The 20,091-nt window shown below is 34.1% G+C and overlaps 1 long non-coding RNA gene across 2 annotated transcripts; it reads left to right on the forward strand.

Annotated features, from left to right (window-relative positions):
- Positions 1–3,567: 3,567 nt before the first annotated feature.
- LOC112998390 (uncharacterized) lies at positions 3,568–11,264 on the forward strand. 2 transcript variants are annotated; one of them, XR_005887020.1, is made up of 4 exons: positions 3,568–5,176; positions 5,309–6,269; positions 6,615–10,037; positions 10,685–11,264. It is a non-coding gene; the product is annotated as an uncharacterized lncRNA (long non-coding RNA). The 2 variants fall into 2 exon arrangements; XR_005887019.1 differs by having other exon boundaries at positions 5,309–10,037.
- The last annotated feature ends 8,827 nt before the right edge of the window (positions 11,265–20,091 follow it).

Genomic DNA, 20,091 nt, shown 5'->3' on the forward strand with positions numbered 1-20,091 from the left:
GGAGAAACACGTTAGTGCCAATCTATAAGAACAAGGGGGATATACAAAATTGTGCAAATTATAGGGGAATCAAGCTCATGAGTCATACCATGAAATTATGGGAAAGAGCGATCGAACGGAGATTAAGAAAGGAGACTCAAGTTACTGAGAATCAATTTGGTTTCATGCCGGGAAGGTCGACCATGGAAGCGATTTATTTATTACGGCGGGTGATGGAGCAATATCGCATGGACCAACAAGATTTGCACTTGATTTTTATTGACTTGGAGAAAGCGTATGATAGAGTGCCTAGAGAGATTTTGTGGAAAGCTCTAGAGAAGAAAGGGGTTAGGGTTGCATATATTCGAGCTATCCAAGATATGTATGATAGGGTATCGACTAGTGTTAGGACACAGGGTGGAGAGTCAGACGATTTTCCCATCACAATTGGTTTGCATCAAGGGTCAACCCTTAGCCCCTACCTTTTTACCTTAATTCTGGATGTCCTCACGGAACAAATCCAAGAGATAGCGCCGAGATGCATGCTTTTTGCAGATGACATAGTCCTCCTTGGAGAGTCGAGGAAGGAGTTGAATGAGAGGTTGGAAACTTGGAGACGAGCTCTAGAAACACATGGCTTTCGCCTAAGCAGAAGCAAATCGGAGTATATGGAATGTAAGTTCTACAAAAGTAGGAGGGTATCTAACTCAGAGGTGAAAATAGGAGACCATATTATCCCTCAAGTCACACGGTTTAAATATCTTGGGTCTGTAATACAGGATGATGGAGAAATTGAAGGGGATGTGAATCATCGCATTCAAGCAGGATGGATGAAATGGAGAAAAGCATTGGGGGTGTTATGTGATGCAAAGGTACCGATCAAGCTAAAGGGAAAGTTTTATCGGACTGCGGTAAGACTGGCGATTTTGTACGGTACAGAATGTTGGGCGGTCAAGAGCCAACATGAGACTAAAGTAGGTGTAGCGGAGATGAGGATGTTGCGGTGGATGTGTGGTAAGACTCGACAGGATAAAATTAGAAACGAAGCTATTAGAGAGAGGGTTGGAGTAGCGCCTATTGTAGAGAAGATGGTGGAAAATAGACTTAGGTGGTTTGGGCATGTAGAGAGAAGACCGGTAGACTCTGTAGTGAGGAGAGTAGACCAGATGGAGAGAAGGCAAACAATTCGAGGCAGAGGAAGACCCAAAAAGACTATAAGAGAGGTCATCAAGAAGGATCTCGAACTTAATGATTTGGATAGAAGTATGATACTTGATAGAACATTATGGCGGAAGTTGATCCATGTAGCCGACCCCACCTAGTGGGATAAGGCGTTGTTGTTGTTGTTGTTGTATCTTCTTCTTTCAACATAGTGAGAGACCTCTCTTATCAAGGACAAAATTTAATGATTTATGGAAATTTGAGGTAGGAACAGGTTCAACTCGGTTGTGTTTGGTTCCACGACGTTCCACTCTACAACCTTTAAAACGTGACATTATGGCTGGACTGTATATAGCTTTAAAACGTGTATTAACTTGAAACTGTCATATAATATATATTTTCAATGATCAAATTGAGAATTGAGGATTTTTTTTTCAATTTTATTTTTATGTATTGTTTGTGTGTCATCTGGTTGCGACATTGGCTTGCAAAAAGTAATAACTAAGTAGGGTATTCATGTCGTTTACTTAAATTCAACAAATTAATGTGAGGCTGAGAGAGAACGACAACAAACATGAGGCTCGAGAATGGCAGCAATACCTAGAGAGAATGAATGTCATTGATGTCATTTACCTCCGAGAGTATTGTTGCCATCAATTCATTCTCTCTAGGTAGCAAACATGAGGCTCCTCATATATTGCACTTGACCCCATGAATTATTTGAAAAATACTACATATAAGGGAGACTCTTGTAAATGTTTATAGGACTATGTAGAACAAAATTTTAGAATTAAAAAATTAGTTATTATACATTATTATTTTGATGTTATTAAGATTTTGATGTTATTAAGATTTTGATCTACGAAGTATATTTTTATGTTTAATCTGTTTTTCATTTTTTAAAATGCCAAATTTCAATTCTAAATATGTTTCTTAAATAAATAATTTTCATTTACATTTTAGTTTTTATATCTTATAAACATTTTAACCATTAATTTTTAATTTTTTAATTAAATTCCATGATATATATTTCATATATTAAAAATATTTAATTAAATAATAAAATTTAATTATTATTATTATTGAATTAAAACAACTAATATAATAATTAATTTCTTAAATAAAAACATAGTTAACAATTTTCTTAGAATTTAATATTAGTGCTTTAATAATGTAAAATAATATATGACTTTTAAAATAATTGTCATAAAAGTTAACAAATTTATCATATTTAGAGGGAGAATGCAGGTTTGTTTTATGAAAATATTTCATTAATCTTTATTGAAAATAGTTAAAAAAATGAAACTAAACATATTTTCTAAATATAAAATTTTAAAAATGAAAATTATTTATAAAAAAACAGAAAGTGAAAATAGATAACGATTTCTCAAATCAAACGCCCCTATTTTCTCATTTTCTTATTTCCAAAAAACAAATAACAAAAATCTTCACTGGCTAACTGTTTAATAAATATGTATAATAGAATTTGTGGAAAAAGCGGTTAAAGTGGGAATATTCAGTCACAAAGTCCTACGCTATTTCGCTAATTTACCATCATTCAATAGTGTGACATCATCCTATTGCTGATCAACAAATTCATCGCTAATAGAGTGAGATATGGTTTCATAGCCGAATTTCATCTGTAAAATTGATTTTTCTAGCTTTATATAAGTAACGACCATTAACAAATTAAAACAAAAAATATTTAGTTCACTAAAAAGTTTCTTTAAAATATTGAATATAATTTTAAAATAAAAAGGATCAAGAACAAACATTAAATAACTAAAAAGAATTAAATGTTTGAAAAGAAATTATAATAAATAAAAAGGATCAAGAACAAACATTAAATAACTAAAAAGAATTAAATGTTTGAAAATAAATTATAATAAATAAGAATAGTACATAATTTAGGAAGAAGCAAAACATAGCCCCAATGTCTCCTACTGTTCAAATGACATAAGTTAAAAATAAAATCATAAAATCAACATGCTATCTATGTTTTAGACGAGTTGTGAATAATAATAACACTACTGCAAAAAGGAGTGACAACGATGATTTTAAACGACATACAAAGACAGTTCAAAATCATCTTTGAAGCCAACATGTTGACTTTCGACAACAGTTTCATAAAAATTGCCTTAGAAAAAATGTGATGGTTATTATCTAAGAATCGATATTCTTCTAAAATGATTTTATGTTAAAAATCGTCTTAGAATTGTTTTTTTAAAATAAAAAAATGAGAATTTTAAAACGGTTTTTCAGAGAACCATCTTAGATTTTCTAAGATGATTCTTTGAAAAATCGTCTTAGAATTCTCATTTTTTCTTTAAAAAAATTGAAGATTTTAAGACGGTTTTTCAAATAACTGTCTTAGAATGTACACTTTTTAAGACTATTTTTAAAAGAATTGTCTTAGAATGTCTTTTAAAAAAATTAAAAATTCTAATAAAATAAAAGAAAAGAAAAGAAAAATTCTAATAAAATAATAAATGTTAATAACGAAATTTTTATATTAATTCTAATAAAATAATACAAAAAAGGAAAATAAGGGCATTTTGTGAAACTAGGCTTCATGATCATCACCATCATCATTAACGACCATAAGATCCATATATTTGTGAAATGGCCTTGGCCTACATTCAACACCATAATTAAAGCAACATTGATCATATGATTGCACAATTAAATTTTCCATTAAGCTTAAGAGGCATCTTTGTATAGCAAATAACATCAAAATATACGATGCAAAATTGTATGAAGGAACTACAACGATGTTTTCTAGACAATCCAGAATGAACAAGGTTATACTTATATTTGAAATTGACCATTTTTACATAATTTAAGACAATCATGAAACTCTAGCCAGTGTCTTACCCTCTAGATAAACCAAAATAAGCTTTTAACTGGAAAATGTTCCAAGAAACACTATCTGCTTTTTTTGATTCTTTGGCTATTTGCTCTTGTAAAGCACAAGAAGAAATATGAGCACCAACAGATTGCCCTATTAGATAAATCCTATTAGACAGTAACAAAACAAAGGAAAAGTTAAATCTAATAGTTGAATGTCTAAATATATGATGATGAAGGAATCTTGTATCATAGTAGCACGTAACCTAACATTTTTTTATAGATTCAAATATTTTTAACTAGTTGCTTTCTTTTTCATTTTTTGTGAACAAGGAGGAATCATTAGAATTTAGTATTTTTTATTGAAAAAGAAAACCTATTTTCTCCAAAAAATATTTAAAACAATCACTGAGTTAGTATTTTACAGTAGAACTACATGTCACCTTGTGCATGGATCTCTTCCTTTGCAACAAGAAATAAATAAGAACAAAAATTGAACACATACCTTGTAGAAGATAGCATCAGTTTCAAAAAAAGTAAGCGAAGTCAATCAAAACATAAGCACATTAAATTTGAAAAAGTAATAAAAACCAGGGAATAAAACTTCACAACTAAAAATGTTGCATTTTACGACACGAAAATGACATCGGTCCTTGTTGAACCGTCTTAAATTTGATTGTGGTGGCAATTTTGTAATATATATGACTTTAACAAAGACGGATATATATAAACCGTATCAGAAACTTGCATTCCACGGTGGTTTTTTGTAAGATCGTCATAGTTTCATTTCTCTTCCAACAAAACTACTCGCGTCTCATTCATTCACACACTCACGCTTACGCTCACACTTGCTCGCAGTAGAGAAAGAACCCTAAAATTCCATCGCCGCGATGAACATGCATTGACGACAACAAAGACCTTGACCACGGGGACGTCGAACTCGACCCGAGCAACGTACTCTGAAGAAGGTGGTTCACTTTTCTTCAGATCTAATCAAAGAAAGAAATGGACGAAGCGTTGGAAATGTCATGTGTGAAGGACACAAAGGAGAGGATGGCGGGTGTGGAGCGCCTCCACTAACTTCTAGAAGCGTTCAGAAAAAGCCTATCCTCTTCCAAAACATCCAGATGACCTTTATCCTCTGTTGAAGCTGAAAATGGCGGCGAGGAACACCGAGAAGTTGATAAATGTTAGAACCTTGTTTTTGATTTTTTTTTTCTGCTATAGTTTTTGATGCATTGCTTTCTCTATTTTTGAAATGAGATTGGAGTTCTAACTTTGTGGTTTTTGAATTTTATTTTTTGGATTGTGTTTTTCCAAGTTGCTACATCGAGCTTGCAAATGGAGGTTTGGTTCCTGTTAGTGAAGCTCTTAAATTTGTTTCAAGTTTGATTTGTATTTTCGAAAGAACCCCTTTGGAGGGGAGTACACTGTTTTTGCTGGTTTGGAAGAATGCATGATGTTCGTGGCTAATTACAAGCTCAACGAGGAAGACATTGATTATATCAAAAATAATTTGTCTGTTTCATGTGAGGTACATTGTGTTCTCATTTTCATATCTTGGTGTACACTCGTGCGCTCCTTTTACTCTCAAATATCTTCACTAGCGCATTAGTCTCTCTCTAGAGAGAGTCACACGTATTTCATCCAATGAAAGTATATCTGAATGATGATTTAGAAAGTGTATTGCTACCACTTCTTTTATTGTTACAGTTGTTTTGTACTCCTTAAATTCACAGTGCTATTGGTCTGTTTCTTTTCTCTTCTGTTTCGCTTTTCTATTTTGATTAGTTAGTAATGTCATGTTTGTAAACATTATCAAGCATTTTTTTCTCTGAAATAATATACATACATACATACATATATACATATATATATATATATATATATATATATATATATATATATATATATATATATATATATATATATATATATATATATGAAGGATACAGAGAATCGAGGAACTCTGTTGTTGGACAATTTTATTACTTGTTTCTTTTATAAATAGCATGGAGCCAAGTTTAAGGCCAAAATAATATGGTTAATGATCTAGTTTACATGCTTTTGTGCAAAGTTTGATGCTGCAGACATTTTTCTAGTAGATTCTCCCTTCAAAATAAAATTTCAACTTTGATAATGATTGATTAAATCATAGGATGGCTTCCTTGACTATCTTAGAAGAATTGATTGTTTTGATGTTGAGGTGTATGCTATTCCCGAAGGATCAGTTGTTTTTCCTATGGTGCCCATACTGAGAATTGAAGGTCCAATTGCCGTGAGTACGTACTTGCTACCAGTAAATACTCCTTTTCAGTTTATATCCCTGTTAAATTCTTGTTTCTTCCAAGGACTATCTACTTCTTGCATTAAATTGACTTTTCTATTGTTCAAGTTGTTCAATTGCTGGAAACACCTTTTGTCAATCTAATTAATTTTGCATTATTAGTTTCTACTAATGATGCAAGGCATCATTTTGTTGTTGGAAAAACAAAAACTCTACTTGAGTTTGGACTACGAAGGGCACAGGTTATAAGTCTTACTGGAAAAATAATTGATGGAAAAAAAATCAGGAAAACTTTCCTCTCAATGATTCATCAAAAGAATCTCACTTATTTGAAATGTAGGGGCCTGATGGTGGAGTGGGTGCATCAAAGTACAGTTACATTGGGGCATTTGATGCAACAAGGTATTATCTATTTAACAACTTCAATTCTGGTATGTTTGGTACTATAGTAGGGAGGAAAAGTTCATTAAATTATGTGTATATCTAGCAGTTATCATGCCTAGGGTTTTTTTGGAGACTACAATGCCAATATAGTACAAAGTGTTAGTATTGGTTCTGACAATCAATTAAATATATTTCTAAGTGAGATTTGTTAATAACTTGCAAAAAATAAAATACTTTATTACTTCAAATTTAAGATGGCAGGGCACAATTTTGGCAGTATGGCATGTTAATTCTGCTTTTTATATTATGTCAGTGGTTACCCTATGAGTTTGTACTTTGTAATTAGGCAAAGTGTATATATATGTTCTGAAATTGTGAAGAATAAGGTTCAAACGTTGATTGCCAATTTTTCTTGATTAATAATATCAGAATTTACATCGTGATATCATTATCAAGTTAACATCGGCATTCCTTTTTTATATTGCCAACTTGATTGCCATCATTTCGTTTGTAATACATACCTTGCATAATGCCTAAAGGGACAAAATTCTATTTGATTATTTCCAATTATTATATGTCTGAGTGAAAAGGTGGGTTACATCTTTATACAGGAAGAAAAAGTTCAGTAACAAGTTATGAGGCACTACTGTTTGGTAGGAATATAATAGGCAAACCTGTTAATAACTAGGGATGCTATTTTTTTCTAATTTATGTCATATTCTGCCGTTCATGAAAAACAATGGAGTGCAATTAGTTCACACATTTATGAACCTCTTTGGATATTGTAATGCCAGAATTTACAACTGGCAAAGAGCAAATTTCTTATAGGATCAAGATTGGAGAGTGACAAATGCAATAATAGAATTGATTGAGAGGTAACAAGTAAGTTTACAGAGAGAGTGATAACATAAAATCATAGAACAAAGGAAACCTTGAAATGATGAGGTAGATCCTTTAGTAAGTTTTTTTAACCTTTCGTATCCTTATATTAGTTATATATTTCAGTTATCAGTATTGTTATTGTTTGTTATGACTTGAGTCATATTCTGATATAATTCTTTTGCTTACTTTTATACATACCTTGTTTGTCCTACGATATGCAGAACCTTGACGAGATTAAAGACCAATCGCTTCGTATTGTGATTTGTTGTCACTACTCCTGATTTTTTTGTTAAATGTGGTTACTGGTTATTACATATCTCGATCATTTGTTGCTCTCAGTTCTAAAATTAACTTTTTTTCTGGAGAAAATAGTATTTTTACCTATGCCTAAATCACTGCCCTTACAAACTGCCCTCACGACTTATTGGTTAGAAAACTTTAGTGCCTAGAGGCACCGTTATATTTATTTAACTATTTGAGTTGAAATTTCCTGCCAAACTAGATTATCTAGTCTCAAATGAAAATCCTTAAAATTTGTGTTGTATTTTTTTTACCTTTGTCTATTTACATTGTTCGGATGTTGTACAAGCCCATACTCTTAAATTGTCAATATGTTGATACTATAATATAAGCACCATTACGCATCTTGAAAATGAGTGTTTTATATCAGTTCTATGTACAACTTTATGCTATTCGGATGTTGCTTTTTGCCTTCCTTTCACCATTTTAGTTTCTTGGTCCTTGAAAAGTATATAGCTCTGAACAACACTTGATGTGTCTACTTTTCAATCCTTTGTTCATCAAATCTTATTAGCTTGCATACAGGGCAGATTCTGCAGCTGTGACAATCACCACGACAGATCTTGTTAGCAAGAGTGTGGCAATTGAGTCTCTGGTATTACTTGTTACTATTTTTTGCTCACTTGTTTTAAGTTGAGGGAGCAACCACACTAGTTTGGGTATGGAAGAATTTTCTATTCCTATTGCTAGATCTCATATAATCTTATGTAGATTTCTGGAACTAGAGCATCTCCTCTTGTTTGAGCACTTCTCTAAATTAAGTTTGTAGTTCTACAACCATAGAAACAATATCAAAAGAGGGATTACATGGATACAAAATTTTGGATGTATCCTTCAGTTTATCCAATTTGTTACAGTGCATCCCACATATGGTAGTGATTCGAGGGCACCCCACATAGGTTCTATAGCGTAGGCATCAGGAAAGTAGTTAGCTTGTGATGCATAGATGACTCTTCCCCTAAACTCTGGAAGGTAAAGCACCTTATTAAATTCACCAAACGTCAACCACAAAGAAGAGAAGGTTGATCAAAGATATTTAAGATGGATCTAAAGCTGATTTCTCATAAAAGGAATAAGGTGATCATAAATAGTCAAGCACTTCCAAGAATAGTGGCTATTATAAATAGAAAAAGTAATAACCTAAGGATGGAAATCTACTAAAGAAATGATATAAGCTCTAGCAATCTCACACAAAACCCAAATACCACTTATCCTTTGGTTTCTTAGACAAAAGCAAGCTTCTAATCCCAACTTGTGCCAAAAGACTTAAGCTTTACTAAATCTACCATGGATCCCATACAAAAAATAATATTAGGATTATTTCCCTAATAAAACATGTTGCATATCTATAGCCATATTTATTCATGGCCCCTCATACATTCCTAGATACAATAGCAAAATTTGTACAATATCCATGGAAATGAATGAGTTATAAAATATCATCCCACTTTAATTAGGACCTGGATCAAAATGAAGAAATCTTCCATCATTTGGATATTAGCATCCATTCCTTATGAAAACACAAAAACTTCTTTAACGGGTTCTGCATACCATTCCTAAGTTTTTTTTTAAAAACAAATATTTATTTCATGAGTTGTTTGCTGTATATTTTTGTGCTTAGGTAGTTATTTTATGGTATCCAACTTCTATTTTTTGTTGTTATTGAGATTTTTATGTTGGCTATACTGCATTCGGATTGTGATACTTTTAATGCTACAACTAATGTTGTGGTAGTATTGTTTAACCTTTTTTTCTTTCAAAATTTCCAAGAAACTATGTCTGATTATGTGTTTTTCTTTATTGCAGGATGCAACAATTTAGAAATTTCCTAACAAGTTGGAAAGGAAACCAATCATGTTCTTACTGATAGACTGATATGATATCATTACACATAAATGCGTTAACTTTTTTAAATTTGAGCCAATAATTGAATGAAATAATTACTTTTATATATGCCTTTATGGGATGCATTATGATGGTCTATGAGTTTAATTTATTAGACCTTGACATGACATAGGACGATATAATTCTGTGAGGATACTCTGGTTGGAATTCAATGTGTGTTGTGCAAGTTCTGGATGAAATTTTGTACTTTGGTGGTAATGATTCTCTTGTTCCACATCCAAGTGGCCTTGGTCAACATGTACCTCTCCAAGAATGCATTGAAAATATGAGAAAGATTGTTATCCATATGAAGGTAAACATTCACTCTAGAATAACACTTTTCTTATCTTTATATAAATGATACCCTTCAACCTTAAAGTATTCCTTTGACACAAATCCTTATTATTGCTAGAGCCTTTCAAAGAAGACTCGCATTATATTTCTCGGTGCTCCTTCTGTCAATGAGGCACAAATTTATGGAACTAGGTTTTGAATTCAATCTAATTGCTATTTAATTATTATAATTTCAACAAAAAGAAAAGGAAGATAACTACAAGTTAGTGATTTCCTAACTTGGGTCAAGACTATGATTATAATGGCTAACAAATATACCAAGGGTATGCACAAAACTGATCTATACAATCATAAACTAGATTTGCTTTTATATAAATAAAATATGTTCCGAAAAGTTCATTTGATCTATTTTGGTCTTCAGAATTTAGATTCACCCTGAGTAAAACAGAGTGGTTGTATCTAAAATTTGACATCTTCCACTCGAAGCCAACAACTAGCTTTTGAGTTTTGAATTCAAATATATACAGCTAGCATATTGCAAGTTCAGGGGATGACTGGTTGCTTTCCTAGAGCATTTAACATCCTTATTGCCTTTGTTCTTTGTTTTTTGGAATTTATATTTAAATCTAAGACTCTGATGAACACAATTTTTGGACTTTTAACCAGTGTGCTACAAGGGCAGCGATTAAGGAACAATGAACCTCGTCGAATATATTCAGAAGCATGTTTAGAGTTGTGCAGTGAGATGAACATCATTGCAATTGATCGGTGGTCTACACTCTGGGAACCTTGCCTCTGGGAGCAATATAGTGGCAAAAGGGATCCCATGTGCTGTGAACATGGACCACTGTGACTGACATTGAAACCTCTTTCCCTTGTCTTGGGGTAATTTGTATTAAGAACTTAGGAAAAAAATATTTCATATTGCAGTCGTATACGTAATTGCATGTAAAATAAAAAATAGTTAAAAAAAAATGTATACATATTCAAAGTATATTGACGCAGACTATTAAGCACCAACTTTTTTTATTAATTTTTCTTCTGAATTTTATTTTTTTTATAGAATATAATGGTTGTTAATAAAAAATTCATGACTAAAACTTAAATAATTTTATCATTTATTCTACACACATGTATTATTTGTAGAAGCATATATGATATGAAGTTTTGATGATGCCAAAGATGAGCGCAATTTAAGTCAAGAATTCAGAAATGCAAGAAGAACGATGTAGTTGATAGGATCTTAGAAAGAATTCCTCAATTGATGTACAGGTTTGGCTAAAGGAAATATTTTATAAAAGTTTTTTAAGAACAATTATCTTTTCAAAAATATGATATTTCCTCTCTAGTAATCGATTACCAGATGATGTAATCGATTACGAGTGGCTAAATTGATTTCTGAAACAATTTGCAAATTTTGAATTTGAATTTAAAAGCCTGTAATCAATTACACAAGGTATGTAATTGATTACCAGAAGTTTAAATTGTTTGTAATAGCTTTTAGAAATTTGAATTTAAATTTTAAAAGCTTGTAATCGATTACATCATTTGTGTAATTGATTATCAGACACAAAAATTCAAATTTCAAGTCTGAAGAGTCACAACTCTTCAGAAACTAACTATGTAATCGATTACCTCATTTATGTAATCGATTACCAATAAGGAATTTTTGAAAATAACTCCCAAGAGTCACAACTGTTCAAGAAGTTTTTGAATGGCCATCAAAAGCCTATAAGTAGGTGACTTCGGATACGAAATTCCTTAGAGTTTTCCTGAACAAATTGTCTTATCCTCTCAATACCAAATTGTTTTATAACTCTCAAAAAGAATTCCTTGGGCAAAACACTTGCAAATTCAATAAGGAATTTTGAGTGATCTTCAATTGTAATATCTTTCTCTTAAAGAGAGAATTCTTCTTCTTCTTCTTATTCAAAGAAATTGATTAAGGGACTGAGGGTCTCTTAAGTTGTAAGGATTTCTGAACGCAAGGGAAGGGTTGTCCCTATGTGGTTTAGAATTTGTAAAAGACATTTTACAAGATAGTGGAAATCTCAATCAGGTTGCTTGGGGACTGGACGTAGGCACAGGGCGTGGCCGAACCAGTGTAAAAACTGAGTTTGCATTCTTTCTTCCCTTAAACTTTTGTTATTTAATTATTGTTTATATTTTTCTTTAAAGAAGTTTGTTTTTGAATTGTTCTTAGAGTAATTCATAATAAGGGTTGCATTGTTAATAAAAAAGAGAGTTAACTTTTAATTGGGGGATAGCTTGTGTATCTTAATTCAACCCCCTTTCTTAAGATAACTGAGGTCACTTGTCTAACATTATTTAATTATTATATATTTTAATAATTTCTTTCTAGTTATTAGTTATTTATATTTTATCCACATCCATATCCATATCCCTAGTATAATTGAAAACCTTTTTAGAAAAAATTTGCCCCATGACAATTTCTTATCATGTTTTTTTTACTAATTTTGGGTTTTTTTCCACTAACTTTGGGAAATATATTATAATTAGCTAATATATTACTCTTTTAACTTGCATATAGACATGCCATAAAGAAAAACATCTTCATTAGATAAATTAGAAGTTAGTAAATTTTTATGGTCACAAGTGCAAGATAATTTTAAACTCTTATAACAACACATCTAACATAAATGTTGATGAAATATAAATTATTTATTAGAAATTAAAATAAGACAATGATATTTGCCTGTTGACTTCAGGCTCCCCCCTTTGTCTCTTTCAGCCAACACTCTCCTGATCCTCTTCAGTCTTCATTTCTCTTTCTCTCTCTTCATTTCCTCCTTTCTCTGTATAGCTTCTTTCGTTCTCTCTTTCACTCCCTCCCGCTGCCTTTGAATTTATGTATTTTGCAGCATGGCCAGCGAAGAAGCACCAAGAACCTTTGAAGAGCAGAATGAGTCAAACTTAATCGGCAATAGCATAAACAAATCTAATTTTCCCGTTTATAGTTTTCGCTTGCTTTTCTTTTGATATTGCTATCCTCTGAATCATGATTCACACTCACACATACAATATTTTTCAATACTTGCAGATGTCGCCCAACAATGTGGAATCTGGGGAAAGTAATGAAAACTCATGAGTCGTGATCCAATTTGCTTCTTGATTTTGATATGTTCCATGATGTTTTTAATTGTTAGATTGTTAGTTTTTTCTATATGGTCTATTAATTACCTATAGTTGTGTGCACTCGTGTGAATTTAATTAGAAAGATAGTAAATAATGTGGACCAATACTTGACTTCAAAACCATGTCCCTCTGCAACTATGTAGACACCAAACATATGTCAATTTTACTTTGACTTGCTTTTGTGTTTTTGTATGAGGAGTAATTAATATTTTTTGAGGTTTGTAAACAGACAACTGATGATACAGAGGTAGTAGGACAACAACAACCTAATCATCCAATACATAATATTGACTTGTAGATACTCTCTCTGTTGGAACGCCATGGGGTAAGTAATGTAAACTCATGAGTCGTGATCCGATCTGCTTCTTGATTTTGATATGTCCCATGATGTTTTTAATTGTTAGATTGTTAGTTTTTCTTATGAGGAAGAATTGAACCCGCAATCTTGATGTGTTAGTTTTTTCAATATGCTCTATTAATTTCCTATAGTTGTGTGCACTCGTCTAAATTTAATTAGAAAACTTACAATTTGGGTTTGTCATTATTTTTCCCAGAAAATACAATTGTAGACTAATATAGGTTCATTATCATAATCACTGCTGCTAGCTGGCACATCAATTTTTACCCTTGCCAATTTTTCTACTATAAGTTTTTTTATATTTTCTATGACACAAAATTTTCTTATTTATTAATTACTTAGACGAGATATTTATATATCTATTAGTAATATTCATCCAAATATCTTATCCTGATGATGGTGTATATGAAAAAATGAAAATATCAAAAAATTAGTGTTTAACTCTCGTCGGAGGAATACCGAATTCATACACATTAATAAAGTACATAGTATAATATCACAAAATAAACTATGATATGAATTATTTGACCCTACATTGGGGGAAAGATACGCGGGTTAGGCTAATTAACGAAGAGTAATCCATAACTGGACAGTTATAGAGTAATTCTTAATTAATTAGTCTAAAAATTATCATTTTGCGTGCAACTAAAAATTTAACAAAATCAATCTCTGAACCACGCTCAGGGTTTCATTCTGAGCGTTTTGATATATATATATTGCCAACTTTCAAAAACGGGCCCCGACGGGTGCAGAGAAACGCGAGGAACTGGAATCATAGAAGCGGCACGCAAACCGAGGCATGATTTTAGTATTCAAAAGGTCAAATTTTTCTCTCCTTGTGGCTGAGTATGAAGTCACATCAAGGGGAAGAGGTGGGCCCCTTTTGCTCCACTCAAAATGAGACATGTGGCATGGCTTTTACAAAAAGGAAAGAGAAAATCTTTTTAAAATAAAAGCCAAATTCTCTCTCTCCATTCAGATTTCAGAAAAAAACTTTTCCTCCCCCTTCCCACATTGCTTTTCTCTTCTTCTTCCTCTCCATTGAAGCCTCCATTAAAGCTCCAAAATTGCTCATCACTTCTACTCCAAATTGCAAAAGGAAGCCATTTTCGGAGTCGTGAAGCACACCTTTACGTTGTGGGGCTTCGAATTTCAGGTATGGGTGGACTTCTTCTCACATGAAATTCGTGGGTATTGGGTCTTTGGGAGATATGATGGGTAGTTCTACTAGGTTAATGCCTTATGGTAGTTATTTGTGAAAGAATTTGTTGAAAGCATGCTAAACTTGACATGTTTGATGTGAGTAAAGCTACCCATTCTGTTTTAGGGTTTTATGATGATGCTTTGTGATATTTGTATGCTGAAATTGTTGGTAGAAAACTGGTAGAGATGATGGGGAGAGTTAACCTAGGGTTAAATGTGAGAATGGTAGTGATGTGAGTGGAAAAGTGTGAGATTTTGAGGGTTTGAAAAGCTAAATTTGGGGTTAGTGGTAATTGGAGTCTAAAGTGAGTTGATCCTAGTTTAAAATGTCAATTAGGACTTGTAGGTAAGCTTGGGCAGAACAAATGAGAAAAATGAGTGACAAAGGTGAAAGCAAGAGCCATTTCTAGGGTAAATTGGGTGTTGAGGGGTCAAATTTTGAATCGGTGGAGTTTTCGCCTTAAAATCAGTTTGAGCAAGTCTAAATTAATGTTATAGACTTGTTGGAGATGAGAGTTTACTCCAAAATTATCCCATTCTCATTTTCACTTCTCAAACCTTGAAAATCCACTAAATTGATGGGTTTTAGATACCTAGATTTTGAATTGCCTTGGTCTGAAGCTTGTTTTTGGTTTAAATATGATTTATACATGATTTAGGACTTGTAGGATCCAATTTGAGCAAAATTGGATGTGGGCAAGATGGATTTCGAAATCTGCCCTATTATGCAGAAAAATGTTGTTGAATTGTGCAGCAAATTTTTGATGTGTGCAGAAAAATGCTAGTGCATTGCTGGTTATGGGAAAGATAGTACATATTCAGTTCTAGACATTTTTTAGAAGATCCCAACGGTCAAAATGTAGATTTATGTACTAGGAACCTCCAGTAAAAGTTTCAAGGCGATCCAACGGTTAACGAATTGAAACGAAGAGAATGTTACTGGGGTATATGAATAAGGAAAGTTGTGATATTTCAATGTGTTTTGGGCAGAGTTTTCTGCCTCTACTCTGTTTTTTTGGTTTAGGGTAGTTCATGATATTTGGAAATTGAATTGCTTGGATATTGTGAAAGCTTGGAGGGGTTGATGGGGACCCGGTGTTGAGAGGAACGAGGATAAGGGCTACGTGGGAGTGCGTGAGCTCAATTTGAAGGTGGGCAACTGGGGATGGTAGGTTAATGTTTGATTTGTGGAAGTGGGAGAGTTGATTTGTGCCATCACCCGATCGCCACCTAGTACCACATATGGCGGGTGCCCCATAATCCACTAAGCTTGATGTGAGAAAGCGTGGAAGAGTCAGTCTTCCTACTTTTGTTTGTTGACCACAGAGTGGTACCTGGAGATATGTCGCGGGGGTCAAGAGACCTTGGGGACGTCAGGTGGGGTGCTATTGCCCAAAACCAAGCTTTACCAATCCCGACCCAACCCGGGCATAGCCAGTCAGTGAGAATCTGTGACATACCTAAACAGGCGAGCTCCTGGCAATCAACCAATAAAAGAACAAAGTCCACAAAGCAAGGAGGCTTGTGTGGCGGCTGGCCAGCTATGAATCTTGAGTGGTATCTGGAATTTGGTCTCTGGTAATCGATTACCAAGGGTGTGTAATCGATTACAAGGCTTAAAAATGGAGACAGGATGTTAAAATGGCCTCTGGTAATCGATTACCAATTGTGTGTAATCGATTACACAGAGTAATAGGGCACTGGTAATCGATTACCAGTTGGGTGTAATCGATTACACAGGGAGATAGGACACTGGTAATCGATTACCATTTAGGTGTAATCAATTACACAGTGTAATTTGTAGGTTTCCATGTGCAAAAGCTGTGTAATTCGAGTTTGAGCACTGGTAATCGATTACATACTTTGGTAATCGATTACTAGAGAGGAAATCCCTTGAGAGAGACCTTTTGACTATACGTAGCGGTTATGGGACGCATTATATTGTTTCCTGTAGTTAGATTTCTTGTGAAAGAGTCTACCCCCTTTGTTTTATTTCTTGTAGATCGCGATGGCAGCGCAGTTAATCCATGATCGCGTGGTGATGGAGTGCCTAGAGGGAGTTTGGGAGACCCTCGAAGGCAATGAGAGGTGCCGATTCCGTGGCACGATTCGACTCACTGCTACTTCATTAGTACATCCGGAGGAACCCACACACACGCTTCAGCAGCCTGTGGAGTGGATACTACCTACACCTACTCCATATCGACTAGTGGAGCCAGTTCAAGTGATAGAGGTGTCATCCTCTGAAGAAGATCCTGAAGAGGACCCAGAGGAGTTACCTCCTGAGCCTGCTGTGGATGCTCTTGACTTTCCAGAGGATGATGAGGACCCACTCCCTGATGTGGATTCTCTAGAGGATATCATGTCAGCATCTGAGGCAGACTCTATAGAGGAGAGCGGCCCTGGAGGGACAACGAATAGTGAAGACTCTTCATCATAGCAGACGGCTCCTTAGACTAGGTTTACATACTTTTTGTGGGTGGGTGTATCTAGTTCAGACTGCTAGGTTTACTCTTTTGATTTTTGGGTGGGTAGACCTATTGTATAGAAATTTTGATGATTGTATATATGTGGCTGAAGCCACCACAGTTGATACCTTTGCTCTAGATGTCACTATGTATTTTGCAAACTCCCATATTTTGGACAGTTTTAGATGATGAATGTAATTATGTTTAATCTTGTTATTTGAAAAGGAAGTGTTAACAAACTTTATTGAAAAGAGTTTATTGACCGCATTTTATTATTTTTCACGTGACGACCTAAAATGATGGCTGGTATATTTTTCTTTTTGAAAGAGCGAAATAGTTTAGAGGTTATGAGTGATCAGAAAGAAATGACTCCGAATAGAGTTGTGAACTGGCCATTCAGGACTCTATAGTGATAATTTTCCTTCTAAATTTAATTATCGTGAAAAGAGAGAGAAAAGAAAAGAAGAAAAAAAAATTCACATGGTTTCTGTTATTTAAATTATTACTATTAAACCAGTCATTATTTAGGGACGCCACAAATTATACCTTGGAGATGCATAGGTAATTTTCTTAATAATATCATAGACATTAATTTGCTTTTTAATATTTGAGTTTCCAATCTCATACACTGTCAATAGGTCTAAGTAGCATTCTCTATCTGAATTACCAAAATCTTTCTCAATAATATCAAAACCCTTATGGCTGTGACAGAAAGTTTTGGCACCATTGTCCTTTTTAGAATATATTTTTTTTGGGAAAAATGTAAATTATATTAAACCCAAAATGATACAATAATAAACGGGGCATACCTTGCAGTTAAAGAAAATCAAAAGCCTCCCTAATACAAGAAGACCTATATCAAGATAAAACAAATGCAACAGGTGCGCTTGTCTATACATAAGAAACTTAATTTTGCTAATAACCTCTATTACAGAAAATTGATAATCTTAAAAAATCAGCTTGTTCCTAGACAGCCAGATGCAGTAGACTGTAATTGCTATAGCCAGATAACGTAATTTTCCTTGAACACCTGATGTGGATCTGCCCCTAATTAAAGAGTCAGTAATGCGCTGTAAAGAAGTGAAACGCCTGCAGAAAGGAGCCAAATCACGAATGTGAGCCCAAACTTGGAGAGATTTCCTGCAAGAAAAGAACAAATGAACATTTGACTCAGGCTCATTTGAACATAAAGGGCAGAGGGAACCCTTGTTCAAAAAAGTAACTTTGTCAAGAGTAAGCAGCCGATTCCTTTTAGCAAGCCACAAAATGAAAGACATCTTAGGGGGGATTGTTGGGTTCCATATAACAGAACACCAACTAACAGTAGGCTTGACACCTCTAATGTATTCATAGACTTTGCCAACAAGCAATTGTTCATTGGTGCTCCAAGATTGAATCCTCTTTTTGGCCTCTTCCGTACTTAGCTCTTTGGAGATAATAAAGTCCCTTATTTGAATGATTTTCTTTATCAAAACTGAATCTGATGAAGAAGTATTGTAATTCCACACATCGCTCCCTCTGAAATAGTAATGGTGAACCCACCGAACCCATAGAGAATCTTTCTTACAATGAAAGTCCCACAGGATACGGGAAAGAAGCGCAAGGTTCCAGTCCTTGAGATTAAAAAGGCCTAAACCCCCTTCTGTTTTCGGAGAACAAACTACTGACCAAGCAACCAAGGGCTTGTTTTTGCCAATATCCGTTTTGCCCCACAGAAAATTACGGCACAAAGCGTTGATCCGGTCCAGAACAGATTGCAGCAAAGGAAAAATCCCCATCCAGAAATTCACAATTCCTTGAATAACTGCTCTGATCAAATCTAAGTTACCTGCATAAGATAAAGACTTCTTGCTCCATCCCTGAATCAGGCCAGTAATCTTGGAAAGCAAGGGAGCATAATGACATACATTTAATCTAGATGATAAAAGGGGAACACCCAAGTATCTAAAAGGGAAGTCACCCAAGCTAAATCCAGTAAGCTGCTGAATATGAGAAAGCTCATGAGGCCTAATACCGGTTGAGTATATGGCAGATTTATTAGAGCTGATGGAAAGCCCTGAAACCCTATAGAAGTTCTGAAGCTTGGCAAACATAGTTGACACAGAAGGGATATCTCCTCTAGATAGAAGCATAATATCATCTGCAAAAGCCAAATGAGATAGCTGAATACTTGCACAATTGGGATGAAATTTAAAATTGGCATCATCCTTGAGGTTGCTCATATCTCTGGAAAAGTACTCCAAACAGAGCACAAACAGATAAGGGGAGAGATGATCCCCTTGTCTAAGACCCCGCTGCCCTTTGAAGTGACCATAAATGGATCCATTGACTGCCACACTAAAGGAAGTGGAAGAAACACATTCCATGATCCTAGTACAGAACTGGGCTGGGAAGCCAATGGACTTAAGCATCCAATCCAAGAATTCCCAGGAAATGGAATCATAAGCTTTATGCAAGTCAATTTTCAGGAGGCATCTCGGAGAGGATCTTTTCCGGGCATATTTGCACAAAATCTCTTGAACTAGGAAGATGTTGTCCATCATCTTTCTGTTCTTAATGAAAGCAGTTTGAGTTTCCCTAATAATAGTCTCAAGCACTGGGGCTATGCGGTTGGCCAAAATTTTAGATACAATCTTGTATAACAAATTACAGCAAGATATGGGTCTAAAATGGTTAACCTGGAAGGCCTGATCATGCTTAGGAATAAGCGCAATAATAGCATGGTTGAGCTGCTTTAGAATTTTTCCAGTTGTAAAGAATTCATTAACTGCTGCAAAGATATCATCACCAATGATATTCCAAGCCTTCTTGAAGAATAAAACATTGAAACCATCTGGCCTAGGAGCTTTATTGTTATCCATCACAGAAATAACGTTCTATACCTCTTG

The sequence above is a fragment of the Glycine max genome, chromosome 11, assembly GCF_000004515.6.
Source record: "Glycine max cultivar Williams 82 chromosome 11, Glycine_max_v4.0, whole genome shotgun sequence".
Lineage (NCBI taxonomy): Eukaryota > Viridiplantae > Streptophyta > Magnoliopsida > Fabales > Fabaceae > Glycine > Glycine max.